General features: G+C 39.3%; 1 protein-coding gene across 2 annotated transcripts in view; it reads left to right on the forward strand.

Annotated features, from left to right (window-relative positions):
- The first annotated feature begins 525 nt into the window (after positions 1-525).
- Atg14 (autophagy related protein 14) overlaps positions 526-14,222 on the forward strand; it is a 53,212-nt gene continuing 39,515 nt past the window's right edge. The window contains exon 1 of one of the 2 annotated variants that reach the window (XM_067146542.2): positions 526-656. The gene's annotated coding sequence lies outside the window, so the exon portion shown is untranslated. The remainder of the gene's footprint in view (positions 657-14,222) is intronic. The other variant, XM_067146543.2, reaches the window with a different exon arrangement.

Consider the following 14,222-nt stretch of genomic DNA (forward strand, 5'->3'; position numbering starts at 1 on the left):
AGACTTAGGTGGATTAAGGACGTTGGAAATTATTGGGATAGAGTTCCACTTGAGTAGTTTCCGTCCATCTGCCCTCTTTAGTTCAAATTGCGATTCTTCAAAATGATGCTAGAATAAATACATAATAAGACCTATAAATATAAAACGTTCATATAAACATACTATTGTTCAGGAATAATACGAATGTATAACTTCACTAACCTCGTACAAAAAGCAATTATCTGTAGGTTGCCATTTATCACGCCTACAGTTTTGTATCCACTGAGCTCTCCTTTGCTTATCTCTCGGGAAGCGAAACACTCTAATTCCGACAGTTGTCTTATTTTGACAATGTGGTGCAGCGCAGTAGCCCGTTTTCCTTCAAAATACAAGTAACAACTCACATCATTACATCGGGCACGCCCACATAACAACGATATTTGAGACCCAATATGGCCGCCACCGCAAAGCATTGTGGTAGCGTGACCAGACCTCCCTAGACAGACCTTGTCAGCAAGCAACTTACGTGCTGCTCTCTAGTGGCATGTGAGTGGGATGCGAAACATCAAAATAGATGACGAAATACGAAAAACATACATGAAGTGAATTTAATTATAGATTTAATGATTGTGTGTCAGAAGCAGAAATATAAAGAATTGTAAGAATCCGTATCTCTAGTAAGTATAGTTTACCGTAGCTTGCAGTTGCATCTCCTGAAAGAAAAATGAATGTGTTGTGTTCATTTTACGTTAAAGTGAACAATGAATTCACTTGGATTCCTTAACTGGTCGTAACATGGACATTATTATATCAACGAATGCGTTGCTATACTGAATTAAACCGAAGTTCAGGCTTGTTAAATATAAAAATCTGTTTATATGACCCACCCTTCGTAGTTTTGGGTTTTTACCATTGAGCGATCTTAACCTTGCATATACCGAGTGTAACAATAGGGTACACCAAATTTTCAGGACACATTCCTTACACGTAGATGAAGAAAATAAGGTATATGGACATAAGTACGAAAATGCCTTATTTCCATGTTAGAACTCATTTTCTACTTCTCTATTTGTTCTTAATCCTCAATCCAAAGATTGTTTGGGAGCAGTTCTCTATTTGTCTCTGCATCTTCAGCGATCTGTCAAATGTATTGCAGTCTAAGTCTTTCTCTCTTGTCTTGGAATCATTCCTTTCATTTCAGTAACTAAAAAACTGTTGTGCCTGTAGAAATGGTCAATTCATTGGCTTTTTCTCTTTTGTTTTTACCTGCTCTTCTAGGAATTTCTTCATTTGTAAGCTTTGCTGGCTACGAGATCTTTTCCATTGTCCTCCAGTACCCCATTTCAAATGCCTCCAGAGGTCTTTTATCACATATACCAATCGACCACTCCATTGATTTTTATCCCTTCCATACCCTCTTTACATTCCTAGATCATCTTCATTTCCCGTTTCCAGCTTTCTGGGTCGGATTGTGAATCTAGGACCTCCATCGCTGCCTGTCTCAATATACAAGTTGAAATACACGGGTGACAAATTATATTTCTGTTAATAATAATATTATTTGCTTTACGTCCCACTAACTTAACTACTTTTATGATTTTTCGGAGTTCCCGAGGTGTCGGAATTTAGTCCGGCAGAATGTTGTTGTACCTATTCCCAAGAAAGTCAGTGCAGACAAGTGTGAATACTACTGCACCATTAGTTTAGTATCTCATGCCTGCAAAATGCTAACACGTATTATTTACAGAAGAATGAAAAGACAAGTTGAAACTGAGTTGGGAGAAGATCAGTTTGGCTTCAGAAGAAATGTGGAAACACTTGAAGTAATCCTGACTTTACGTCTGAAGTTAGAGGACCAAAATAAAAAAACAAGCCCACGTATAGTTCGCGAACCTTTTCTTGAGCCCTGAGCTCCATAGTGCTGAATGGGAACTAGGGCTCAAGAAAAGGTTCGTGTACTATATGTGGCTTTCATAGACCTAGAAAAGGCACTCAATACTGTTTATTGGACCAAATTGTTTGAGATTCTGAAGGTGATCGGGATCAGATACCGAGAAAGAAGAATTACGTACAGTCTATTCAAAAATTAGTCTGCAGTGATAAGAATCGAGGGCTTTGAAAAAGAGGCAGCAATCCAGAAAGGAGTGCGGCAAGGCTGCAGTTGGTCCCCTCTCCTTTTCAGTGTTGGCATAGAACAGGTGATAAAGGAAATCAAAGAGGAATTTGGAAAGGGAATCAAAAGTCCATGGAGAGGAAATCAAAACCCTGAGATTTGCCGATGATATTGTTATTTTATCTGACTCTGCAAAAGATCTGGAGAAATTGCTGAATGGTATGGACAGAGTCTTGGAGAAGGAATACAAATGAAAATAAAACAAAAGTAATGGAGTGTGGTCGAACGTCAGGTGATGCAGGAAATATTAGATTAGGAAATGAAGCCTGAAAAGAAGTAGATGAATATTATTACTTGGGTAGAAAATAACTAATGATGGTAGAAGTAAGGAGGACATAAAATGTGGACTAGCACAAGCAAGGAAAGCCTTTCTTAAGGAAAGAAATTTGTTCATCTCGAACATTGATATAGGAATTAGAAAGACATGTTTGAAGACTTTCATCTGGAGCGTGGCATTGTATGGAAGTGAAACATGGACGATAACTATTCAGCAAGAAAGAGAATAGAAGCTTTTGAAATGTGGTGTTACAGAAGAATGCTGAAGGTGAGATGGGTTGATAGAATCAAGAATGAAGAGATACTGAATCGAATTGATGAGAGGAGATCGATATGGCTAAATTTGAGCAGAAGAAGAGATAGAATGACCCGGCGAGTTGGCTGTGCATTTAGGAGCGCGCAGCTGTGAGCTTGCATCCGGAAGATGATGGGTTCAAACCCCACTGTTGGCAGCCCTGAAGATGGTTTTCCGGGGTTTCCCATTTTCACACCAGGCAAATGCTGGGACTGTACCTTAATTAAGGCCACGGCCACTTCCTTCCCATTCGTAGGCTTTCCTGTCCTATCGTCGTCATAAGATCTATCTGTGTCGGTAAGACGTAAAGCAAAAAGCAAAGAACAAAAAAAGAAAGGAAAAGAAAAGAGATAGAATGATAGAGCACATCTTAAGACACCCAGGACTTGTACAGTCGATTTTGAGGGGAGTGTAGGTGGTAAGAACGGTAGAGATGGACCAAAATACAAATTTGACAAACAGATTAGAGTAGACGTAGGATGTAGTAGTTATGTAGACATGAGAAGTTTAGGACAGGATAGGGTGGCACGGAGGGGTGTATCAAACCAGTCTATGGACTGATGACTCAAATAACAACAGGAGTTCTTTTACATGCCAGTAACTCTACCGTCACAAGGCTGACGTATTTGAGCACCTTCAGATACCACCGGACTGAGCCAGGATCAAACCTACCAAGTTCGGGTCAGAAGGCCAGCGCCTCAACCATCTGAGCCACTCAGCCCGACTTCTGAAATCTAGACCAACGCCAGCCATAATCGAGCTAGCATAGCGGGAGATAGTATTGTATTGTGAGTGAGTGAGAAGAATGGGTATTGCTGTGCAACAGTATTGCTATAGGTCGATGGCATGGGCGAATGAAGTGTGTGCTTATGGCTAGTGGGAAGATGAACTTGCAACAAATTGGGCTGCAGGCAACTCTGATGGTAGCAACAGTAGTGGCAATTCTTCTAGTAATATTAAGTGTAGAAGTGAATCCACGGCCAGTAGGATCAGTGAGTTTGGTAGGCATGGGAAGGATTAGGGAAATAGTCAGAGAGGCTTGTCAGGCTGAACAAGTGAGGGAGCTAATTCGTGAGCAGAATAATGAAATGAGAGAAATAAAAGACTGTGAAAAAAGAGCTAAGAATTGTAACAGAAAAGGTGGTGGAAAATTCTAGTGAAGTAGAAGTACTGAAGGCTAAAATAAAGGGGCTGGAAGAAGAGTTGAGACAAGTCAGGTGGCAACAGAAAATGATTGTGCAGGAAGCTAAGAGAAAAATATTTTCATCTAGAGTAGGCCTATAGCAGGAAATGTGAAGGAAGATTCAAATCACTCATTGAATAAAGTGTTGGACATGATAAATAACATTATGAGGATAAATTGTAGGAAAGAGGACAGTGATAACATACACAGGCTGGCAAGAGTTAAAGGGAAAATACTGATTAATGTAAAGATGGTCTCAGCTTTGAAGGTAAACAGAATCATCCTCAGTGCTAGGAGCTTAAAAGGAGAAAGGATTTGGGTTAGAAGAGATATGGATATAAAGACCACCACGGAACAAAGAATCCTGCAATTCCATTTAGGAAAAGCTAGGAATTAGGACTAAAGGCATTCATAAGAGGCAGATGCCTTATAGTAGGTGATGGAAAGTGGTTGCGAACTTGGACCGTTACACAGCTACAAGAAATGTATAAGCAGTTGAGTTCATTGACTCAGGAAGTGCGTTTGCAGGTGGCAGAACAAGGAATCTGCAAGTCAGCTACCAGCGTGCATGCTGCGAACATAGAATCGGATGACTACGGCGACCTTCGTACTACATGGAAGACGAGCAGAACAGGGCAAACAGATGAACTTGCAGTGGAAGGGGACGGACAGCCACCTACCCGTTGAATAGACCTGACTCCTGGACCTAGTGAATCATCAGAGGACAGGAGAAAGACACTGGCGGCTAGAGGTAAATCCTCGAGTTTAAAGGACTTCTGGGCTAAGAAGGGCAAAGGATAGGAAGACAGTATGGTCAAAGAAATTATTAGTTCACCAGAAGGTAGTAACTGGAGAAAGCAAAAGTAATGAGAAGTAGTAACTTGACAGAGGATAAAAGTAAGAAATAACTAGAATGGTATATAGGTTCAGTCAATATAGAGGGTTTTTTGAATAAGATAGGGAATGAACAGGTGAAATTAATAATGGCAGAAATGCACATTCCTATCTTTGTTGAGAATTGGATTGCACCGGGACATGAAGTACATACTGAAGGTTTTAAAAGATATAGCAAGACAAGGGTTAGGAATGTTCGTGCGGATAGATATCCTGGTGGAATACTAACCTTAATAAAGGAAGACTTGAAAGAGAAAATTGAAATAATAGAGACAGATATAGAAGAAATACATCTGGTTAAAACAAAGAAGAAACAGAAGGGGGATATTTACTATGTTTTGGTTTTGTCCTCAAACCTCCAGAGGGCTCGACATTTGCTCTCTGAGTTAGCAATAGAAATAAATAAATTAAAAATTATGCATGAGGGCACAGGTATTGTGCTTATAGGAGACTTAAGTATGAGAATTGGAGACCAGAAACCAGTATATTGCAAAGAGGCAGAGGAAATAATAAAAAAAAGAACTAGTCAAGATAAAGGTTATAATACAGTTGACTCTCGATAATTTGACACTAGTTAATTTGAATCTCTCTATAATTTGAAGTTTTTTCCTTGTCCCTTGAAAAATACTCGATAAATTGAAAAAATCAATGTTATTTGGTCCCCTCGGTAATTTGAAGTTGTAGGAGTGGCATCTTGCTTGCTGACATTCTATAATTTGAAGTCGGCTTCCCTACTTTCTATAATTTGAAGTCAGTAATTACAGTATGTAGGCTGTTGTTATCGTGCACAAACCTGTCGTTTGTTTACATCAGTAATGAGTCTTCTTTCAAACGTTAAAGTGAGTTACAGTATGTTAATGTTTGATTTGTGTAATATTTTAGTTTTAAAATGAGTTCAAGAAAGAACAAGTGTCTTTCCATAAGTGAAAAAAAAGCATGTGATTTAAGCTGTGGAAGATGGACAATTTAAAAAACATGTCGCCAAACAGTTTGGTATTTTACCACCGACATTGTCGATGATTTTGGAAAATAAAGATCGCGTCACCGAAAGTGCTTTAAATGTGAGTAGAAAAGGGTCACGTCAGGGTGAATTTCTCCATCTTGAAGAGTGCTTGCTTAAGTGGATTCGTCAGTGTACAGGACAAAACGTTCTCCTGGGCGGTTTCATGTTGTAGGAAAAAGTCAAGTCTTTTGCGCAGTCTCTCGGAATTAAAGGATTAGCAGCAAGTGAAGGGTGGCTTTCAAATTTGAAAAACCGACACGCCATCACATTTAAAAATATCTGCGGAGAGAGCGTCAGCGTGGATAATTCCATTTGTTCCGAATGGATTGGCGAACTAAATTAACTTTTGAATGGCTATGATCCAAAGAACATATTCAACACAGACGAAACTGGGCTTTTTTTATAAATGTCTTCCTGATCGCACCCTGACGAGAAGTGTCCTGGAGGGAAACTGAGCAAGGAAAGAATAACTGTCCTTCTAGCATGTAACATGGACGGATCTCAAAAGTTGAAACCACTCATTATAGGGAAACAAACAAGAAAGCATGGATGACAGCAGAGTTGTTTAATGAATGGCTAACCTTGGTTAACAGTGACATGAAAAAGGAAAAACACAAAATCTTACTGTTTTTGGACCACTGCACCGTGCATTATAACTCACCACCATTAGACCACATAAAATTGATTCTTTTTTTTTTTTTTTTTCCCCCACCCAACACGACATCAAGATTGCAACCATTAGAGCAAGGCATTATTCAAAATTTAAAAACTCTCTACCACAGAGAAATTGTTTTTCTTTTGCTCGATAGCATTGAAAAAGGTGAGAAGGCGAACATAACAGTTTTGACCGCTATAATCATGATTGATAAGGTCTGGAAAAATGTCAACCCTACCACCATTTATAACTACTTCAAAAAGTGCGGGTTTAAGCAAACCAAAAATGTGGAACAGTCGTCAGAGCCGCCAAAATTTACGAATTTTGACTCAGGATGGGGACTTCTACCTAACTGTGGAGAGTTAACGTTTGAGGATTACGTTAAGTTGATGATGACATCGGTGTCCACGGTGCCCTAACTGATGCTGAACTGTTGGATTTAGCCTCTCTGGATGAGGATGAGGAAGAAAACGAAGAACAACCGCCAATTCCAGTCACATTGAGCGAGGCAAGGACATCTCTTACTACCCTACGCTCCTACGCCCTCTGAACAGACACAAGTGACGATTTCTTCTCAGCTTTCACCACTATCAAAAATTCATTGGACAATGATAGATAGAAGACGCTCACTCAAAAGAAAATTACGGACTTTTTTTTTTCAAAATGAACATTTCTCTATGAACATTCAGATGAACATTTCTGTATGAACATTTAATAATTGTACAAATGTTGTGAAAGAAATGAGTAAGCATAAGTGAAACTCTGTTTATTTGAATTTTTCCCTCCCTCCCTCCCTCCGTCCCTCTTGGTTACTTAAACTCCTATTATTTTGAACTCTCGGTAAATTGAACTTTTTCTCTGGTCCCTTGAGATTCAAATTATTGAAAGTTGGCTGTAATTATGGTGAAAAATTATTAGAAATAAGTTATGTGGTACAGAAGAACTCTATATTTTGAACGTTGTTGGCAGGTGATGAAAGAGGTAACTTAATTTAATGTCTATAACAGAAATAGGTGGTAGTGCACATGCACAACAGCCCCTTAACGTCGATGAAGAAAAAAAAGATGATATATTAACCAACTATTCCATATTACTTCAATAAGTACAACCTTGAGGACATCGAGGTCATAAGGCTCAAGCTGGGTGCAAGGGACACCATTCCTAAACTACTGGTCACGTACTTACGACGCTTTGGCATACCAAATGAGACCATCGTGAGCCGGGGCATACAAACATTGAAAGCCTCGATAGCAATAGTGGAGCATCACCTCTATGCTCCATCCACTCAATTACATCAATCAAAGTAATTTATCTGCTGCCTCTTTGTTTTCTGTATATTGTTTTTTTACTCTGTACTATGTACAAAATTTATATTGTATCATCATGCTAGGAAATCATACACTAGAAAGTGTGGAAAGCTTTACATACCTCGTCAGTGTAATATCTCGAGATACACTAGCCACAAAGGAGGTAGCAAATAGAGTGCAGAAGAGCTCTCACTTTTACCAGCAAGTACGAACACTCCTCTAGGATCCCAAAGTACCAACAAAATCAAAGCTGGTGATGTTCAATCAGTACTTCATACCAATCTTAATAATAATAATAATAATAATAATAATAATAATAATGTTATTTGTTTTACGTCCCACTAACTTCTTTGACGGTTTTCGGAGACGACGAGGTGCAGGAATTTAGTCCCGCAGGAGTTCTTTTACGTGCCAGTAAATCTACCGACACAAGGCTGACATATTTGAGCACCTTCAAATACCACCGAACTGAGCCAGGATAGAAACTGCCAAGTTGGGGTCAGAAGGCCAGCACCTTAACCGTCTGAGCCACGCAGCCCGGCCATACCAATCTTAACCTATGTATTGAAACCTGCACCCTCCCTAAGAAAGACTCATCAAGATTGCAGGCATCCAAGATGAAGTTCCTTAGGTCCACAATTCAAAAAAAAAAAAAACTGGACAAGTTAAGGAATGATGTAGTTAGGACCGAGCTCGATAGCTGCAGTCGCTTAAGTGCGGCCAGTATCCAGTATTCGGGAGATAGTAGGTTCGAACCCCACTCTCGGCAGCCCTGAAAATGGTTTTCCGTGGTTTCCCATTTTCACACCAGGCAAATGCTGGGGCTATACCTTAATGAAGGCCACGGCCGCTTCCTTCCCACTCCTAGCCCTTCCCTGTCCCATCGTCGCCATAAGACCTATCTGTGTCGGTGCGACGTAAAGCAACTAGCAAAAAAAAAAAAAGATGTAGTTAGGAAGGAAGCTGGGATTGAGACTTCATTGTTAGATCGGGTCAGCATGTCCAGACTGAGGTGGTTTGGACATGTAGGACCTTATGAGGATGGAGCCAACAAGGACAGCATATGTTAACTTGGAGAGACATGTGGCTGGGAAATGGATGGTGGGAAGATCAAGAACCCACTGGATGGACATTGCAGATCGGGGAAGGAGACTGAAGGATGTCATTAACAACAGAACGTATCTCAATAAGACAGAATGGAAGAGGCACGCCAACAGTACTCGGGAAACTGGAACTGTAAAATGATGATGATGATGATATTCTTGGTCGGTTTGGCAACCTCAGTCATTTGAGGAAGAATAAATACTAATAAATAACATTCAAAGGAGGCTTTATCACTCATCAAATGGATAAATGTTAAAAGGATGGGGAGAATTTCATCACTTACCCATAATTATAAATCTGATAAGTAAGGAGGAGAACGGTGTAGCTTCTTATCACAGCAATATAAGAGAGAGAGAAAGAGATTAGTGCCCAGACCTTAGAATTCAAGGAATATTTTGAAGGGAGATCTTTTGAAATTATTAAGACAGGAATAAGGCTCGTGAATGAAAATAACCAAGTAGATAGGCATTAAAACTAATAGAAGAAACAGTATTGACAGCTGGACATATGTTGTGTGTGCAGAGGATAAGAATACAAAGAAATAGTGGATGGTACAATGAAGAGTGCAGAATGAAAAAGACTGAATTAATGAAAGCACTAGAAACGTTTAGAACAGCAAGGGGGCATGAATCAAGAATTGCATTCTGTAGTAAAAGAAAAGAGTACAAAGAATTATTGATAACTAGCAAGATACCCGTGCTTCACTACGGTTTTAAAATGAAAGTTATTGTTCAAAGTTTTACATTCTGGAGAGTCCACTGTCAGCTGAGCCTGTAAAATATGTCCTTAGTTCGTACGTCAAACGGTTTTGGGGGAATGATTACTTATTTTTTAATCCACCACTCACTTGAACCTCGTACGGAAGAATTTGAATGTTTTAAACCATATCTGATTTAACATTTAGACCGGGCGAGTTGGCCGTGCGCGTAGAGGCGCGCGGCTGTGAGCTTGCATCCGGGAGATAGTAGGTTCGAATCCCACTATCGGCAGCCCTGAAAATGGTTTTCCGTGGTTTCCCATTTTCACACCAGGCAAATGCTGGGGCTGTACCTTAATTAAGGCCACGGCCGCTTCCTTCCAACTCCTAGGCCTTTCCTATCCCATCGTCGCCATAAGACCTATCTGTGTCGGTGCGACGTAAAGCCCCTAGCAAAAAAAAAAAAAATTAACATTTAGGACGTAAAAGCGTCCAACCTGTGAAATTTTGATTTTGTATGTCGAACAGTAATGGAGAAATGAATACTTTTTTAAGTGGTGAATGTTTTGAAATATTTATCGACATCTAGAATATAGAAGACCTACCTTCATAATAAAAGTTATGTTCGTGCCTGAAATGGTTTCGGAAGAATGGATATTATTTTTTGAGAGTCAACTACCATCCAAACCTCTTAGGGGTCTGGCTCCGTGGCTAAATGGTTAGCGTGCTGGCCTTTGGTTACAGGGGCCCTGGGTTCGATTCCCAGCAGGGTCGGGAATTTTAACTGTCATTGATTAATTTCGCTGGCACGGGGCTGGGTATATGTGTTGTCTTCCTCATCATGTCATCCTCATCATAACGCGCAGGTCGCATACGGGCGTCAAATCAAGAGACCTGCACCGGGTGAGCCGAACAAGTCCTCGGACACTCCCAGCACTCAAAACCATACACCATTTCATTTACCTCTTAGGGGAGAAATGTTTTGAAGTATATGTATTTTATGCCTAGGATATAAAAAAAGAACCTTCTCGTAAAATTACAACTTTGTACGCTAAGTGGTTTTGGAGGGATGAATAATTTAGTTTACAGATCTAACCTCGTTTGACACTTTAGCAGTGGAACGTTTAAAAATATTTCCTATTTAACACCTAACATTTAAAATATATACCGCTATTTGGAATTTTGTCTTGGTACGTTAACCATTTTGGAGGAAGGAATTAATATATTTGGTTTTGGATCTTAACCCCTATTTAACTCTCTGAGGGGTTAAATCTGTTCCAAACCTTATGTTATTTAACACCTAGGATATCATTTGACATTTTACAGTAACTAGGTAATTCAAACAGTTTCATATAAACGTATATTTCTGTTATCATTCCTCATCCCCCAGTCAAAACTCCTTAGTTGTGTATTGTTTTAAGTCCACTTCTTATTTGAATCCTCCAAAAAAGAATTCAAATCCTTTTACAACACCCTTAAGTTGATTCAACCACCCCCCCCCCCCCCAACAAAAATGCATGTTTCTTTATTTTTAAAGAAGATTCCAAATACAAATTTTCGTGTCTGCAACATCTTCAGTTTTTGGGATATAAGTATCCTCATCAAAAGAATTCAACCCCTTTTCAGACCTTTTTACACCCCCCGCCCCCTTAAATGGATTTTATAAAAACCAAAAAAAAAATGTTTCTTTATTTTTAAAGGAGATTCCTAATACAAATTTTCATGTCTGTAATATCTTCAGATTGTGAGATATCAGTATCCTAGTAAAAATAATTCAACCCCTCTTTCAGTTTTTATTCCCTCCCCTCCCCCCCAAGTGATTTTTCTGAAAGAAAAAATGTTTTAGTTACTTTATATTTAAATTATATAGCAATTTTCACGTCTGTAACATTGTCAGTATTTGATGTATAAGTATCTTCATTAATAGAATTCAACGAAGTTCACTTCTCTTACCCCACCCCCTTAAGTGGATTTTCTGGAGATTCCAAATACAATTTCCATGTCTGTAACGTCTTCAGTTTTTGAGATATAAGTATCCACGTAAAAAGAATTCAACCCCTTTTTTCAGACATTTATACCCCTACCCCCCACCACTGACGTGTTTTTTCTGAAAACAAACAAATACGTGTTACTTTTATTTTTAAAAGAGATTGATTATACCAATTTTCACATCTGTTACTTGTTAAGTTTTTGATATATATGCTGTATCTATGCTCATTTTTAAAATGTACCCCCTTTAACACTTCCCCTTAACTGGATTTTCAGAAAACAAATTATGCGTGTGCCGTTACTTTTACAGGAGATTTCAAATACCAGTTTTCATGTATGTATGATGTTACTTTTTTTAGATATATTCATTTTAAGAATTCACCCCCTTTGTCACTCCTATTCACCACCCCTTAAGTAGATTTTCCAGAAACAAAAGAATACGTGTTTCTTTATTTTTTAAAAAGATTCCAAATGTGAATTTCCATTCCTATAACATTTTCAGTTTTTGAGATGTAAGTATCCACATAAAAGGTATTCAACCCATTTTTCACCCCCCTTAAAAGGATTTTCCGAAACAAAAAATATGTATTTCTTTAAAAGCAGATTCCGAATACCAATTTTCATACCTTTAAATTGTTCAGTTTTCGAGATATAGATACACTCACTTTAAATTCACTCCCTCCCCCTTTTCACCCCCTTAGCGATGGAATATCCTAAAATCCTCCCTTAAGGTGCGTTTTTAGTCGCCACGGTGATCAGAGCCGCAATGACTGGGGTTGCCATATACGTTGGCGACAGCAGCCGCAAGCGACGGGCACGTGGGGTGTTTTCTTAGACACGACTCCAGCCGCTAGTCACGCAGTCCAGTCCGTCAGAAATGGACGAGAGCACGGGCGATTTTGTTAGTGATAGGGCTTTCCTTGATATTTGAATGGAAGAAGAAAGAAGAATAATAATAAGAAGAAGAATTGTTAATGTGGTATCTCGGTTCGAAAAGAAGGAAAGTCAACAGTATATTTGCATCGCACTATGAGGAAGCACGCTATAACAATTTAATTAACAGGCATCTTTTAAGTGATGAGACAAAGTTCAGGAAGTATTTCAGACTGTGTTAGTATAGTTATATTCTCTTTTAAAAAGTGAAATTTTGAAAACGCCATGCAGTCGGTACAAGAAGCCTATCAGCCCAGCTGAGAAACTTGCAATCACTCTCAGGTACGGATATTTTAATATTATTTTAACAGTGTTTAGCTCAGCTGGATAAGTGTTTTTACAGTAAGGCATAACGATCAGTAAATCTGTGGTCGTAATAGACTTCAAGATTTGTTTGCTAGTGGCTTTATGTCGCACTGGGACAGATAGGTCTTATGGCGACGATGGCATAGGAAAGGCCTAGGAGCTAGAAGGAAGCGGCCATGGCTTCATTAAGGTACAGCCCCAGCATTTGCCTGGTGTAAAAATGGAAAATCACGGGAAACCATCTTCAGGACTGCCGATAGTGGGATTCGATCCCACAGCACGGTCAACTGGCCCGGTAAACTTCAAGTTTAACAAACCCGCAACTTAATTGAGTGACACAACATTAATTGCACCAATATGTCAATTATTTACATGCCATTCCATCGGTGTAATCTAGGGAATGAAGGAATCATTAAAAATGCATAAAAATGATAATGCAGAGTGGGATTTGCATTTTATTTAAAAGTACATATTACACTGTATATTCATTCCTATAAATTATGACCCAGTAATCTTGACAAGATATCAAGACTGTTTATATCTGAGCACGGCTGGCTTTTATCGGCCCTTGATTGACAGAGGAGAATGCTTGCGGAGGAGGTGTTGAGCAACAGTCACTTCCGTTGCAGCGACTGCGGCCGCCAGCACTGCTCACTGCACCAGTGTGCCGACTCAAGCCGCAATCACAGCAAGTTGCAAACCAAATTCAAACTGCACATGTGCGGAGATGGAGACTGCTGTCGTCGTGCGGCTACAATCGTACCTTGGAAAACGCACCTTTAATGAGCACCTACATTGTAATATGGATGTATCCCCAAAATTTTATTTCTTTATGTCCTGTAGTTTTGACTCAGCGATGATAATCAGTCAGTCAGTCAGGACAAGTTATTTTATATAAATAGATAACAAAAGAATAAAGATACAGTAAAACATGTCTTAACGGACACCTCTCACTGGCGGACACCCCTCATTGGCGGACGATTTTCTAGGTCCGTAATTAAATGCCATGTTGTGTACGAGTAATTTACCCCTCTTATACGGACACCCTTTATTACGGACACGGATACACCATAGCCACGAGAAACTCCAATTAAACCTCTCCTAACGAACACTTTGTTTTTCAAAAAGTTCTGTATTTGTGTCCTGTACAGTATGTATTCGCTTACTTTTTGCACAGGCGGTACTTCCAAGAATCACAGACACCGTAACTTTTGATCCAGGCTGTACACATTCTTGGTAGGCAACACTAAGATACGCTATCACTTCCGGAAGTTGTGTGATGTGACATGCTCGACAGCGCTGGAATTCGTACCTTCACTGTCAGGTTACTTTTCATTGACTCGTGGGCTTTTGATGTGTTCAATTTTACATTAGTAAGTTGGTGTAAACATGGCTCCGAGGAAGTTTTTAACTTTAAAAGAAAAGGTA

Source organism: Anabrus simplex, chromosome 4 (assembly GCF_040414725.1).
Source record: "Anabrus simplex isolate iqAnaSimp1 chromosome 4, ASM4041472v1, whole genome shotgun sequence".
Lineage (NCBI taxonomy): Eukaryota > Metazoa > Arthropoda > Insecta > Orthoptera > Tettigoniidae > Anabrus > Anabrus simplex.